The sequence below is a fragment of the Penaeus chinensis genome, chromosome 42 (genome assembly GCF_019202785.1).
Source record: "Penaeus chinensis breed Huanghai No. 1 chromosome 42, ASM1920278v2, whole genome shotgun sequence".
Lineage (NCBI taxonomy): Eukaryota > Metazoa > Arthropoda > Malacostraca > Decapoda > Penaeidae > Penaeus > Penaeus chinensis.
In genome coordinates, this window is record NC_061860.1 from 22,172,611 (window position 1) to 22,185,110 (window position 12,500).

The following is a 12,500-nucleotide window of genomic DNA, read 5'->3' on the forward strand; positions in this document are numbered from 1 at the left end:
TTCCTCTTTTTTTTTCTTCTTCTCCCCTCTTTTTTTTTCTTTCCCCTCCTCCCCCATCCCGTCCCCCTCCCCCCCGCTGCCTACCCCCACACCCCCCTATTCCCTCCCTCCCTCCCCCCCTGCTGCCCTTCGACCCACCCCGTACTGTGAGATCTTAATTTAACCCAGGCACGAGGTCTGTCATCCCCTCGCTCCTCCCAAGTCATATCATTCAGCCCCGCCTCTAGTCAGATCATTGAGAAAATAATCCGCGGCTTGGAAAAGACACAACTTCGCTTAAGCTCGAAAACCGGAGGGCGGAACCCCGAAGGGGTAAAAAAAACCGCTTTTGTGGTCGATGGTCCCTCAGTCAAACCTTGAAAGCGAGGAGGAGAGTGGAAAGGGGAAAGGGAGTGGAAGAGGGAAGGGTAGGGAAGGGGAAGGGAGGTAGAGAAAAGTGGAAGGGGAAGGGGAGAGAAAGGGAAGAGTTAAATAGGTGGAGGAAGGGGAGGGAGAGATAAAGGGGAGGGGAGGTAGGGAGAGAATGTAGGGGAAGGTGTAGAGAGGAATAAAAAAAAAAAAAATAAAGGAAGGGGAAGGGAAGAAAAGGGAGGGAAAAAAGGGGTGAGAGAAAGGGATGGGGAAGGGGGAGGGAGGAAGAAAGGGAGGAGGGGAAGGGAGGAGAGGAAGGGAGGGAAGGAAGGAGGAAGGGGAAGAGGGAGGGAGAGAATAGTAGGGGAAAGGGTGAGATGAAAGGGAGGGGAAAATGGGAGGAGAAAGGGGAAGGGGAAAAGAAGGGAGGGAGAGAAAGAGAGGGAAAGGGAGGAGAGAAATGGACGGGAGGGAGAGGAGAAGGGAACGGGAAGGGAGGGGTGGGAGGGAGAGGAAAGGGAGGGGAAAAGGGAGGTAAGAAAGAGAGGGAAGGGAAGAAGGAGGGGAAAAGGGGAAGGAGGGTGGGGGGAAGGGAGAGGAAGTGTGGGAAAGAGGGGACAGAAAGAGCAGGGGAAGAAAGAGAAGGGGGGAGGGAGAGGGAGGAGAGGGGGAAAGGGAGAGAAAGGGAGGGGACGGTGAAAAGGAGGGAAGGGGAGAGAGGAGCAGGGAGTGAAGGAGAGAGGGGGAGAAGAGAAGGAGGGGAAGGGAGATAGAGGAGAGGTGAAGTAAAGAGTAAGGGATGGAATGGAGGGGGAAGGAAGGGGTGGAAAAAAAGGGAGGGGATGAGGCGAGGAGAGGAAGAGAAAGAGAGGAGGGTGGGAGAGGGAAATAAGGGAGCGAAGAGAAGGGAGAAGTATGATGTTAATTGGGGGACAATTGGTATGAGTAAGGTTAGGAGGGTACGATGGTTTGGTGTTTGGTGTTAGGGGTGTGGGATATAGGGTGAGGAGGGGAGTAGGGAAGGGGTAGATTGAGATGGGGAAGAATTGGCGAGGGGTAGTCGGAGATGATGGGGGGGAAGGGAGGTAATAGTGGATGTGTGGTTTGGAGAGGTAGGAGAAGTAATAGGGGGGGGAAGTTTGTTGCATGGGAGGAGGGAGAGGGAGAGAGGTGGTGAGGGTAGGAAGAGGAGGATATAGGATAAAAGGAAAAGGATGGGTGACGGTTAGGAAAAGAGGGGTGAAATGAGCAAAAAAGGTTGAGGGAAAGTGGGATGAAGGAGAAGGAGGTGCAGGGAGAGGGGAGGAGCGCAAAGAAAGGGAGAGAAAGGGAGGGGACACAAGAAGGAGGAAAGTGGAGGGCAAGGGAGGGAAGGCAAACAAAACAAACAAACAAGGGACTTAACCTCCAGCCGAGAGGGAAGGAAAGACAAAAGAGATAATGAGTACAATTAAGGAGATTAAGACGGCGCAAATTATGAATGGGTAATTTGCACAGTGTGATTTTTCATTCCAAGGCCTCTGTGCGCGGAATATGGTGTACGGAAAGGTCAACCTCTATTAAACACCGCCCTTATGGTGAACATCCTTCTCCTCTCCTCTCACTTCCGTCTCTCTCCCCGGTCTCGCTCTCACTCTTGTTCTCCTCCACTCATCTCCGTCTTCTCTCTGTCTCTCTCTCCTCACTCATCTCTCTCTCTCTCATCATCTCATCTCCTCCGAACCGCAAACGTCTCTCACTCTCGATTCCTCTGATCATGTCCCTCTCTTCCAGAATTACTTTCTGCACAAAACATGTCTTCTCTCTTCTCCGTCCTCTCTCTAACCGTCTCCATCTCCCCTCTTCTCTCCTACAAATCTCCTCTCTCTCATCTCTCACAACTCGGCGTCTCTCTCTCCCCCTCTCTCTCGCTCTCATCGTGCATCTATCTCTTCCGTCTCGCTCCTATCGCCCTCGCTCTCCTATTTCGTCGTTTTCTCTCATCTCCAACCCCAACAATTAATCTCTATCTCTCTCTCTCTCTCCTCTCTTTTTCTCTCTCTTCTCTCTCTCTCTCTCTCTCTCTCTCCTTCATCCGTCTCTCTCTCTCTCGTTCTCTCATCTCATCGACGCTTCTCTCCCACTCGCTCTCAGCATCGCACAATTCCTGGCTCTCTCCCCTCTCTCTCCTCTTTTCCTCTCTCTCGTCCCTCTTTTTTTCCTCATCTCTCTCCTCCCCTCTCATTCCTCTCTCTCTCCCAATCGGATCCTCTTATTCTCTCTCTCTCTCTCACTCTCTCTCTCTCTCTCTCACCTCTTCTCATCATCATCATCTAACTCCTCTCTCTCATCCTCTCTCTAACTATCTATTCCTCGTCCTCTCACTCTCCTTCGCAGCTTCTCTCATATCTCTCTAGTTTCTTCTCCCCTCTTTCTTCTTCAATCTCTTCCCTTCCTCGCTTTCCCCCCCCCTCTCCCCCTTCCTCTCTATCTCCCTCCAAATTCGATCAATCTCTCTAAAGATCTCATCTCTACACCTCAGCAGGCGTAATGCTCCATCACTTCAACATACAGTTGATCCATCTCGGCTCTCACGGTCATCCTCTCCTCGTCTCTCTCAATCCTTCTCTACAGCTCTCAGTCGCTCCTCGACAATCGTCACCTCTAAGCCCCCTGCGATCATAGCACTCGTCGTACTCCTCCGATCTCTCTACACTAAAATCGCCTCGTAACTATCTCTTGTCTCGCTCTCATCTCGTCTTTACATTCCATCCTCTCTCTCCATCCTCTCTCTCTCCTCCTCATCTCCACGCCTCATCTCACCTGTCATTCTCTGGTCTCTCTCGCTCTCGCTCTCCTCTCACTCCATCTGTCCCGCTCGTCGCTCTCTCACAAAAAAAATATCTCGGGCTCTCGCTGCCGCCGCTCATTCTTCACTTCAAACTCGCCTCGCTCTCTCTCTCAATCTTTCTCTCCCTCCTCCCTCGTCTCTCCTTCTCTCGCTCTCCATCACACCGCTCTCATCTCCTCTCTCATCCTCCTCTTTCATCGCTAACAGTCATCCCCTCATCTCTCTCCCATCCCTCAATCTCTCTTCAAGCTCCCCTCCTCTCCTCATCATCGCTCCTCCCAGTGCGCACGACACTCTCTCTCCATCTTCTTCCTCATCATCTCACCTCACTCTCTCTATCTCGCTCTCTCCTCTCTCGTCTCTCTCTCTCCTCTACTCTCGTTCCTTTCTCCCCCCTCTTCTCAATCTCCCCTACTCTCTTCCTTTCTCGCTCTCCTAATTTTTATTCATCTCTCTCATCATCATATCTCTATCTCTCTCCATCATCGTACATCGTCCTCTCCTCTTCCTCTGTCTCCCTTCTCCTCTCGCTCTCTCATCCTCTCTCTTCTCTCTCTTTCTCATCTCTCTCTCGCTCTCCGGGATCCTCAACGCTCATCATCTCTTCTTTCTCCTCTTCGTCATCTCCTCCTCTCTCTCTCGTCACTCGTGTCTGCTCAATCTCCCTCCTCTTCTCGTTTCTCGCCTCTCTCCTCTCTCTCGATCCATCTTCTTATCTCGTTCTCTTATTTCTTTCTTTCCTCTCTCTCTCTCTCACTCTCTAGTCTCTAATCTCCTCTCGTCCATCTCTCATCATCTCTCCGCTCCCTCTCCTCTCCCTCATCTCACTCGTCTCTCTTTTCTTTCTCCTCCTCTCCGTCATCCCTCAGCTCTATCCTTTCTCTCGTCGCCATCCATCCTTCTCTCTCTCTCTCGTCCCTCCTCTCTCCTCTTCACTCTCTCTCCCCCTCTCTCCTCTCATCCTCTCTATCTATCTATCTCTTCTCCGCACTCTCTCTATTTCTCTTTCCTCTCGCTTTTCCCCCTCATCTCCTCTCTCTCCTTCTCATCCTCTCTCTCTCTCACTCTATCTCTCGATCTCCTTCGTTCCTTGAATCGCTCGCACCTCTCTTCTCGCTCTCAAGTCTCCCAATCGCTCCTCCAGCATCACAAATCACTCGCGTCTCTTTCATCTTCTCCTCTCTATCTCTGTCCCCCTCGCTCGAATCATTCCATCTCATCTCTCGTCGGCCTCTCTCCCAATCTCGCGACTCCAGTCATTCTCAAATCCTCTCTGCCTCTCTCTCTCTTCGTCTCTCTCTTCTCCTCAATTTCTCGCTCCTCTATTCTTCCTCACTCTCATCATGCTCTTTTGTCTCCGCCTCTCTAATTTCTATTCTCTTCTCCTCTCTCTCTATCTCTACTCTCTCAATCACTCTCTCTCCTATCGCTCCTCCTCCTTCATCAATCCAAGCTCCCACTCACTTCTCCTCATCTTCGGGTCCTCTCTCTCCTCCCAACAGACACATACATCGAACTCTCTTGTCCCTCCATCTCCTACCGTCACTCGAGGCATCGTAGCGTCTCCTTTTCGCCACATCCTCCTCTCACACTCCTCCGTCAAGGCCCTCTCGACAAACTCACAATCATCCCCCCCACTCCTGTCCCACGAGAACGTGACCCTCCGAGTTACCCCGTCGCAGAGAAAGACCGCTCACTCATCCTCCTCTTCCTCTTGAAGATCTGGGATCGCCTCCCCTATCTCACCTCCTCGTCCCGCCTCATCTTTCTCTCTTCACCGCATCCCACTCAGAGCTCGTCTCCTCCACTCCCTTCTCCTCTCCTCTTCCTCCACTCCGTCGTCTCCCTCCATCCCCTCCAATACCCACAAGAATTCTCTCTCAATCCACTCTCTCATCTCATACGTCTTCTCAGATCTCCCTACTCTTTCTCCTCTCTCTCTCCTTTCTCTGAATCTATCTATCTATCTATCTCTCCTCTCTTCATCTCCCTAGCTATTTCTCTTTCCCCCTCCCTCCCCCCCTAATCCCTCCTCCTCTCGCTTTTCCCTCTTTTTCCCCCCCCCCCCCCCCTCGTCTTTCTCATCTCTCTCTCTCTCTCATCTCTCTCTCTCATCCTTCTTCGCGTCGCTCATTCTGGGACCCCAACGCTCAACGGTTCTCGCTCCCTCTTTTAAGCCAGTGCTCCACGATCTCTCTCTCTCTCTCATTCCAATTTCTATCTCTTACCTCTCAAAAATCATCTCCTCTTCTCTCATCCCCCTCTCTCTCAAGTCTCTCCTCCTTCTCTCTCATCACTTCTCTCTCTTTTTCTCTCTCCACTCTCCTACACTCCATCCCTCGCTCATGTCTCGATCCTGCTCGTCGCTATCGCGCAGCTCTCTCCTCACGAGCTCCTCGCACACTCTCTTTCTCTCTTCTCCTCTCTCCTTCTCCTTCTCCGTCTCCCCCCTTCTCCCTTCATCTCCATCTAGATCTCTCGCTCCTCTCTCTCTCTCATCAGATCTCAAGCCTCTCTATCCACTTTCTCTCTCGCTCGTCCCATCTCGTCCTCCTCCGACGGTCCTCTCTCTCATCTATCCTTCGACCTCATTCTGTTCCAGCAGTCGTCATCTCCTCGTTCTCAACTCACCGCGCATCACCTCGCTCCTCTCATGTTCATCCTTTCTTAACTATCTCTCTCTCTCTCGCTCTGCATCTCTCTCCGTCTCTCTCCTCTCCTCTCTCTCCGACAACCGTCTACGTAGCTCTCCCCCTCGACGGTCTCTCGCTCTCTCTCTTTTTTCTCTCAGGCATCTCTCAACTCATCACCTCACTTCTCATTCTCTCTCTCTTGCTCACTCGCTCTCACTCTCAACTTCCATACTCATCCTCTCAACTCACCCAGTCTCTCGCTCTCCTCTTCTCTCTCCTCCACATTCTCGATCCCACTCTCCTCTCTTATCTCCTCGCTCTCCCCTATTTTCTCTTTTTCTTTCTCACTCACTTCGAATCCCTCTCTATCTCCTCTCTCATTTCTCTCACTCAGTCTCTCGCTCTCTCTCTCTCTCATCTCGTCCCATCATTCCCTCCGTACTCGTCGCTCTCTCAAATCGATTCTCCGATCAATCTCCATCTCTCCTTCCTCTCTCGTTCTTCCCCTCCCGTTCTCTCTCTCTCCATCATCTCTCTCTCTCTCCTCTTCGCTCACGTCTCCTCTCTCCTCGTCTCCTCTCCCCCCTCTCACCGTCACTTCGTCTTGTTTGTCCCCTCGCTCCTCTATTTCTTTCTCTCTCTCTCTCTCTCTATCTCTATCTCCTCTCATCTCTCTCTCTCCTTTCCTCCTCCTCCTCATTCTCTTTCTCGCTCTTGAAATTTCTTTTCCTCTCTCTTCTCATTCTCATCCTTCTCTCTCTCTCTCCTCTCTCATCTCTCCTATGTCCACGCTTCAATCACGTCTCTCATCGTCTCCTCGTCTTTTTATTTCCCCTTGTATGCTCGAATACATCACGTACGCATTCCCTCTCCCTCCGCGTCTATCTCTCTCGTCAGTCCATTTCCAGAACCTCTTCCTCCCTCCCTCGCTTCAGTTTTCCTTTCTCCTCTCTCTCTCCTCGATCTCTCTCTCATACATTCTGTGGTCCATTCTCTCCCGTCTAGACTCCAACACATCCCCCCCCGTGACTCCACGTAGCTTCAATAGTTAAACACGGCACAGCACTCTCCCTCCACGATCGTACTCCAGTTCTCATTCCATCCTCACTCATCTACAATCCCTCAACCGTTGTTCTCGTCACCTCGGTCACCCTCTCGTCAATTCTCTCCACAGTCCCATCCGACAAAGCCCCCCTCTCTATCCTCTCCCTCTCTCGTGCACATCCGCATCCCTCTCTCACTCTCCTCACCTCTAATCTCCTCTCTCATCTCTCACGTCCTCACGCCCTCCATCTTCGTCATCCCTCGTCTCATCTCACTCTCTCGTCCCTCATCATTTCTCACTCGGTCTCTCCCTTCCTCGCCACATCTCATCGCCTCCTCTCCTCATCATACACTCTCTCCTCGCTCGAAATCGCTCCCGTTCGGCCCCACAGTCAGCTCTCTCTCCTCCAACCAGATCCGTCCCATCACCCGCGACTCATCTTCTCCTACTCTTCTCCTCCGAGTCTCTCTCTCTGTCTCTCTCAATCCATTATTTTCCTCTCGTCTCTCTCAATTTTTTTTTTCCTTTTTTTTTTTTTTTTTTTTTTTTTTCCTCCCTATTTTCCTTTCTCTTTTATTTTCATTTTTTTATTTTTTTTTTTATTTTTCCTTTTTCTTTTTATTCTCAACCCCCTCATCTTTTTTTTTTTTCCCTACGTCTCATCGCATCCACCCTCATCTCCCACGATCTTTCACCTCTCTCCTCCCTTCGAATCTCACTGTCTCTCAATTGTTCTCCCCCTTGGAGGCCTCTCCTCTCGCATTCGGCTCTCTCCTCGCATTGTTATTTTTTGTCTTCGTCCCGTATAAGATTCGCCCCCCTCCACTTTTTCTCTACTCTTTTTTTCCCCCTGCTTACTTTCTCCTCTCGTCTCGTTTTCCTTCTATTGTTTCCTATTCCTTCCGCCCCTTTCCCCCTCTCTTATCCCTTTTCCTGTTCTCTCTTCCTCCTCTTTCCTGTTCCTTTCCTTTTTCTTCCCCCTTTCGTCTTAATTTTTTTTTTGTCTTTTCTCGCCGGTTTTTTCTTTCTTTTCTTTTTCATTTCCTCTACCTTTGGCTCCCCTCTCTTCCTTTTCCTTTTCTTCTCCTCTCTCCCCTTCTCTCTCCCTTCTCATCCTCTCTCTCTCTCTCTTTGTCTTTCTCCTCGCTCATCTCTGCTCGCGTTTCTTCGTCGTCCCTCGGTCTCATCCGCTTCCTTTTTCTCTCCCTCTTCCCTTAACTCTTTCATCTTTTTTCCTTCCTTTCCCTCTCCTTCCCTTTTCGTCTTTCTCCTCTTTTGCCCGTCTTCGCCTTTACCCCCCCCCTATCCCTTCTCTTTTTCCCTACCCTCTTTTTTCCTTCCTCCCATCCCCTTATTTTTCCCCCCCCTTTTCCTTTCCCCTCGCCCTTTTTTTCTTTTTCCCTCCCTTTTTCTTCGGTCCTCTCCTCTCTTTCCTTTCTTTTCCCCCTCTTCTCGTTGTCCCTCTTCTTTTGTTCCCCCCCCCACCTCTCCCCCTCCCTTCTCTCTCTCCGTCTCTCACCCAACCCTCCAATCTCTCTCCCGCTTCTCGCTTGCCTCCCTCACTCGCACTCCCCTCCCCGTCGCTCTTCCGTTCTCTCCCTCCTCCTCCCTCGCTCATCTCCCACTTCCAACCTCCTCTCGGTCCACTCTCCCTCTTCCGTCCTCCCCCCTTCCCCTTCTTCCCCCTCCCTCTCCTCCTATTTTTGTTCTTTTTTTTCTCCTCGTCTCTCCCGGGTCCATCGGTTTCCTCGTCTCTCCTCGCCTCATCGCATCCCCCCAAACCCTCCACTCCTCCGCTCTGCCTCTCCTCTTCACTCTCTTCGCTCTCCACGTTGACAAACTTGCTCTCACTTCTTCCCCCCCCTCTTTTTTCCCCCCTTTCTTTCGAATCCTCTTGCCTCCTTTCTCCCCTTTCCCTCTCCTTGCATTTCTCCTCCTCTTCCCTCAACAATCCTGCCTCCCTCCCGAGGTCTCCACTCCACTTTTCCTCCATTCCTTCTACTTTTTCTCGTCTCTCTCGTTCCTCTCTCAAACCCTCCCCTCTCCCCCTCCCTTCCATCTCCTCGTCTCCTCCCCTCCCAGGTTCCTTTCCCCCCCTCCTCCTCCTCCCTGTCCCTTTCTTCTCTTTCCCCTCTTCGTCCCTTCTTTTCTCGCCATCTCGATTCGTCCTCGCCTCCGTCTCCGACGTCTGCTTCTCTCCACCATTCTCAACCTCCCCCTTCCGGTCATGCCTCTTCCCTAGCGTCTCTCCTCTCCTGCTCCTCCGATCTTAGTATCAACCCTCCCCTCTCCCGTTCATGATCGCTCGCTCTCTCAGGCTCCTCTCCTTTTTCTCTGTCTCATCCTATACATCCCTCCCAGAGGAATCGCGCTCTCTCTCCTCGCAACCCCCCGGATCTTTTTTTTGCTTTTCTCCCGGGCTCTATCAGATTCTCACCCACCTCCTCGTTTCTCTCATCTCTCTCTCCATAAACCCCCAACTTCCAGATTGTCACAACTCTCTACGTCCGCTTCCAGCTCGTCGTCTCGTGCCTAGCTCCTCCTTCATAGGTCCGTCTCCTCTCCGGATCGCCCAACGCTAGTCCCATCGCCGGGCTTACATCGTCTTCTAACTAATTACGACACAAGCTATAATGCGGTCCCATATCATCTCTCTCTCTCAACATCATTTCACATCCTCTTCCTCCTCCCTGGTTTCTCCTCTCTCCAGCTTCTCTCCCCGAGGTCTCAAGTCTTCCAATCCCCCTGCCTCGGCTCTTCGCAACAGCCTCTCTCTCGTCTCTCGTCCTCTTCTCATCTCGTTCTCTCTTCTCGTCAGGTCCTCGTCTCTCCGCTCTCTCTCTCCTCCCTGCGCGTAGATTTGCGGGCTCGGGTCCTCACTCGATGGTCGGCTCTCACTGGTACTCTCTCTTTCTGTCTCTCTCTGGCGTTTCTCTCCTCCATCACTCTCTCTCTCTCGTCTGTCTCCCTTCTCTAGATGGCAATCACTCCCCCTCTTCTATCCGGTCCTCGGCTCCCTTTCCGTCGTCACCTCCTCTCCCCGCCGCGCCGCTCGGCTCTCTCTCTCTTCCCCCCCTCTCTCGCCATCTATCTAAACTCCTCTCCGTCTCTTCTCACTGTCTCGGTCAGCTTATTTTTTCCTTCGGATCATTCTTTTACTTATCATTTACAATTCATATCTTTTTCATCCATTTCCATTCCCTTTCTTTCTCTTCTTTCAATCTTCATTCCCTCCTTCCTTCCATCCTGCTTTCCCTCATTCCTTCATTTATCCAATCTTTAATTCGGTCCTTCCTTTCTTCCACCTTTCATTCATCGTTCTTTCTTCTTTCATTTCCCTCTTTCCTTCCTCCCTTTCAATTTTTTTCCCTTAGTCTTTCCTTATTCTTCTTTCTGTCTTTCACTTCCTTCATCCTGTATTTTTTTTCTCTTCCTTTCCCTCTCTTCTTTCCGCCTTTTACTCCTTTCCTTTTTTTTTCTATTTTTTTCTTTCTCTTCCTTCTCTCATTTCCTTCTTCTTACTTTTTTTTTTTTATTCGTTCACTAACTCCTCATGGGATTCTTTCTTTTCTTATTCTATTCCTTCTGTTCTCCATCCCTTCTCCTTCCTCCCTTCCTTTCTTCCATTCAATTCCTTCATCTCTTTCTCTCCTTCTCTTCCTCCCTCCCTTTCTTTCATTTTCGTCAAGTCCCCTCATCATCCTATTTCACTTTGTTTTTTCCTTCTCTCCTGATTTTTTTTCTTTCTTCTTCTTTATTCGCTTCCCTTCCATCCTCCTCCTTTCTTTCTGTCCTTCCTTTTTCTTTCTTGTCCTTTTCCGTCTTGCTGTTCCTGCTGTCTTTCATTACTGGTTGTTTTCCTTTCCCCCTTTTCTCTATTACTTTCCTCTGCTCTCTCCCATTCTCCATTTATAGCATACGGAATAAAGAAATTTTTGAATTAAATCTTCGACTAAAATTTCGGTGGATGAAAAAAGCTACAAATTCAATGGTGATGATAATGATAGTGATTATAGCAAAGATGATAATGATGTATAATAATGATGACGATGTAAGAAAGCTAATGATGACAGTAATGACAGTAATGATAGTGATGATGATGATGATGATGATGATGTGATGAGATGATGATGATGATGATGATGAAGGATGATGATAATGAATGATGAATGATGAGGGAAATGATGATGATGTTTGATGATAATGATGATGATGATGATAATGATGATAAATAAGATGATGATGATGATGATAATGATGATGAGGGAGGTGATAATGATGATGATGATGATGATGATGATGATGATAATGATGATGAGGGAGGTGATAATGATGATGATGATGATGATGATGAGGGAGGTTTTATAATGATGATGCGATGAGGGTAATGATAAAGGGATGATGGTGAAAAGAAGGGATGATAATGTGATGATGATGGTAAAATTTGAAATATATGATGATGAGGATAATGGCATGGGTGATGAAAATGATGGTGATGATAATGAGGTTGATGGTTGTGGTGATGATAATGATGATAATGGGTGATAGTGATAATGATGACGTAAGGAAGATGATAATGCAAAAAAGATGATGGTGACACCGAAAATTATGATGATGATAATGTAGATAATGAAATGCCCCTTTTTCTTTCAAACACCCTGTAATTGTAAAAATTCTGGGTTTTTGGGGCCCAAACCGGATCCCCCTTTCCTACCGCCAAACACATGGCCCCCAACCCTCAAATTACGGACACACGATAGCCACACAAGGAGAACTCACCTGTTTTTTAAAACCCCACAAAGTTTTCAGACGGGAAGATGAACCCCGGAACAAAGTAAAGGGTCAAGTCAAAATTCATGGAAAAATTTGCTCCCAAAGGGAAACATGTTTCAATTACTATTGATGATTTTTTCGGTTTTAAACGTCAAAAAATTCCCTCGCAAGAGCGGGGCGAAGGGGCCTTTTGGGTTTAGGCGGGAGGGGGGGCCGTTGCCCAACTGGATCCCCTTTCAAATTTGGGGTTCGCGGCCATTTGGGCGGGTTTTCACAAAACGCTCGGACCAATTGGGTGGGTTCGAACGCTTTGGACCAATTTTTTGGGGGGGATTCGAACGGGTCCCGGACCGTCGGGCGGGATTCCGAAAACCCCCCGGACCAGTCGGGCGGGATTCGAACGTTTTTGGACCCAATCGGGCGGGATTCGAAAAGCTCGGACCTCGGGGGGGAAATTTGAACGCTCCCGGGCCAATCCCCGGGGGGGATTCGAACGCTCGGGCCAGTCGGGCGGGATTTTAGAACGCCCCAACCAGTGGGCGGGATTCGAACGGGTTTAAGGGCCAGTCCCGGGGGGGGATTCGAACGCTCAGACCAATTTGGCGGGAATCGAACGCTCAGACCCAAACGGCGGGATTCGAACGCTCGGACCATCCCGGGGGGGATTCGAACGCTTTGGGCCAGCGGCGGGATTCGAACGCTCGGACCAAAAACGGGCGGGGTTCGGGAAAACGCACGGACCAATCCCGGGGGGGATTCAACGCTTTGACCAATCGGGGGGGATTCAACGGGGTTTGGGGGGCCCAAACGGGGGGGGATTCGAACGCCTCGGGACCAATCGGGCGGGATTCGAACGCTCAACCAATTT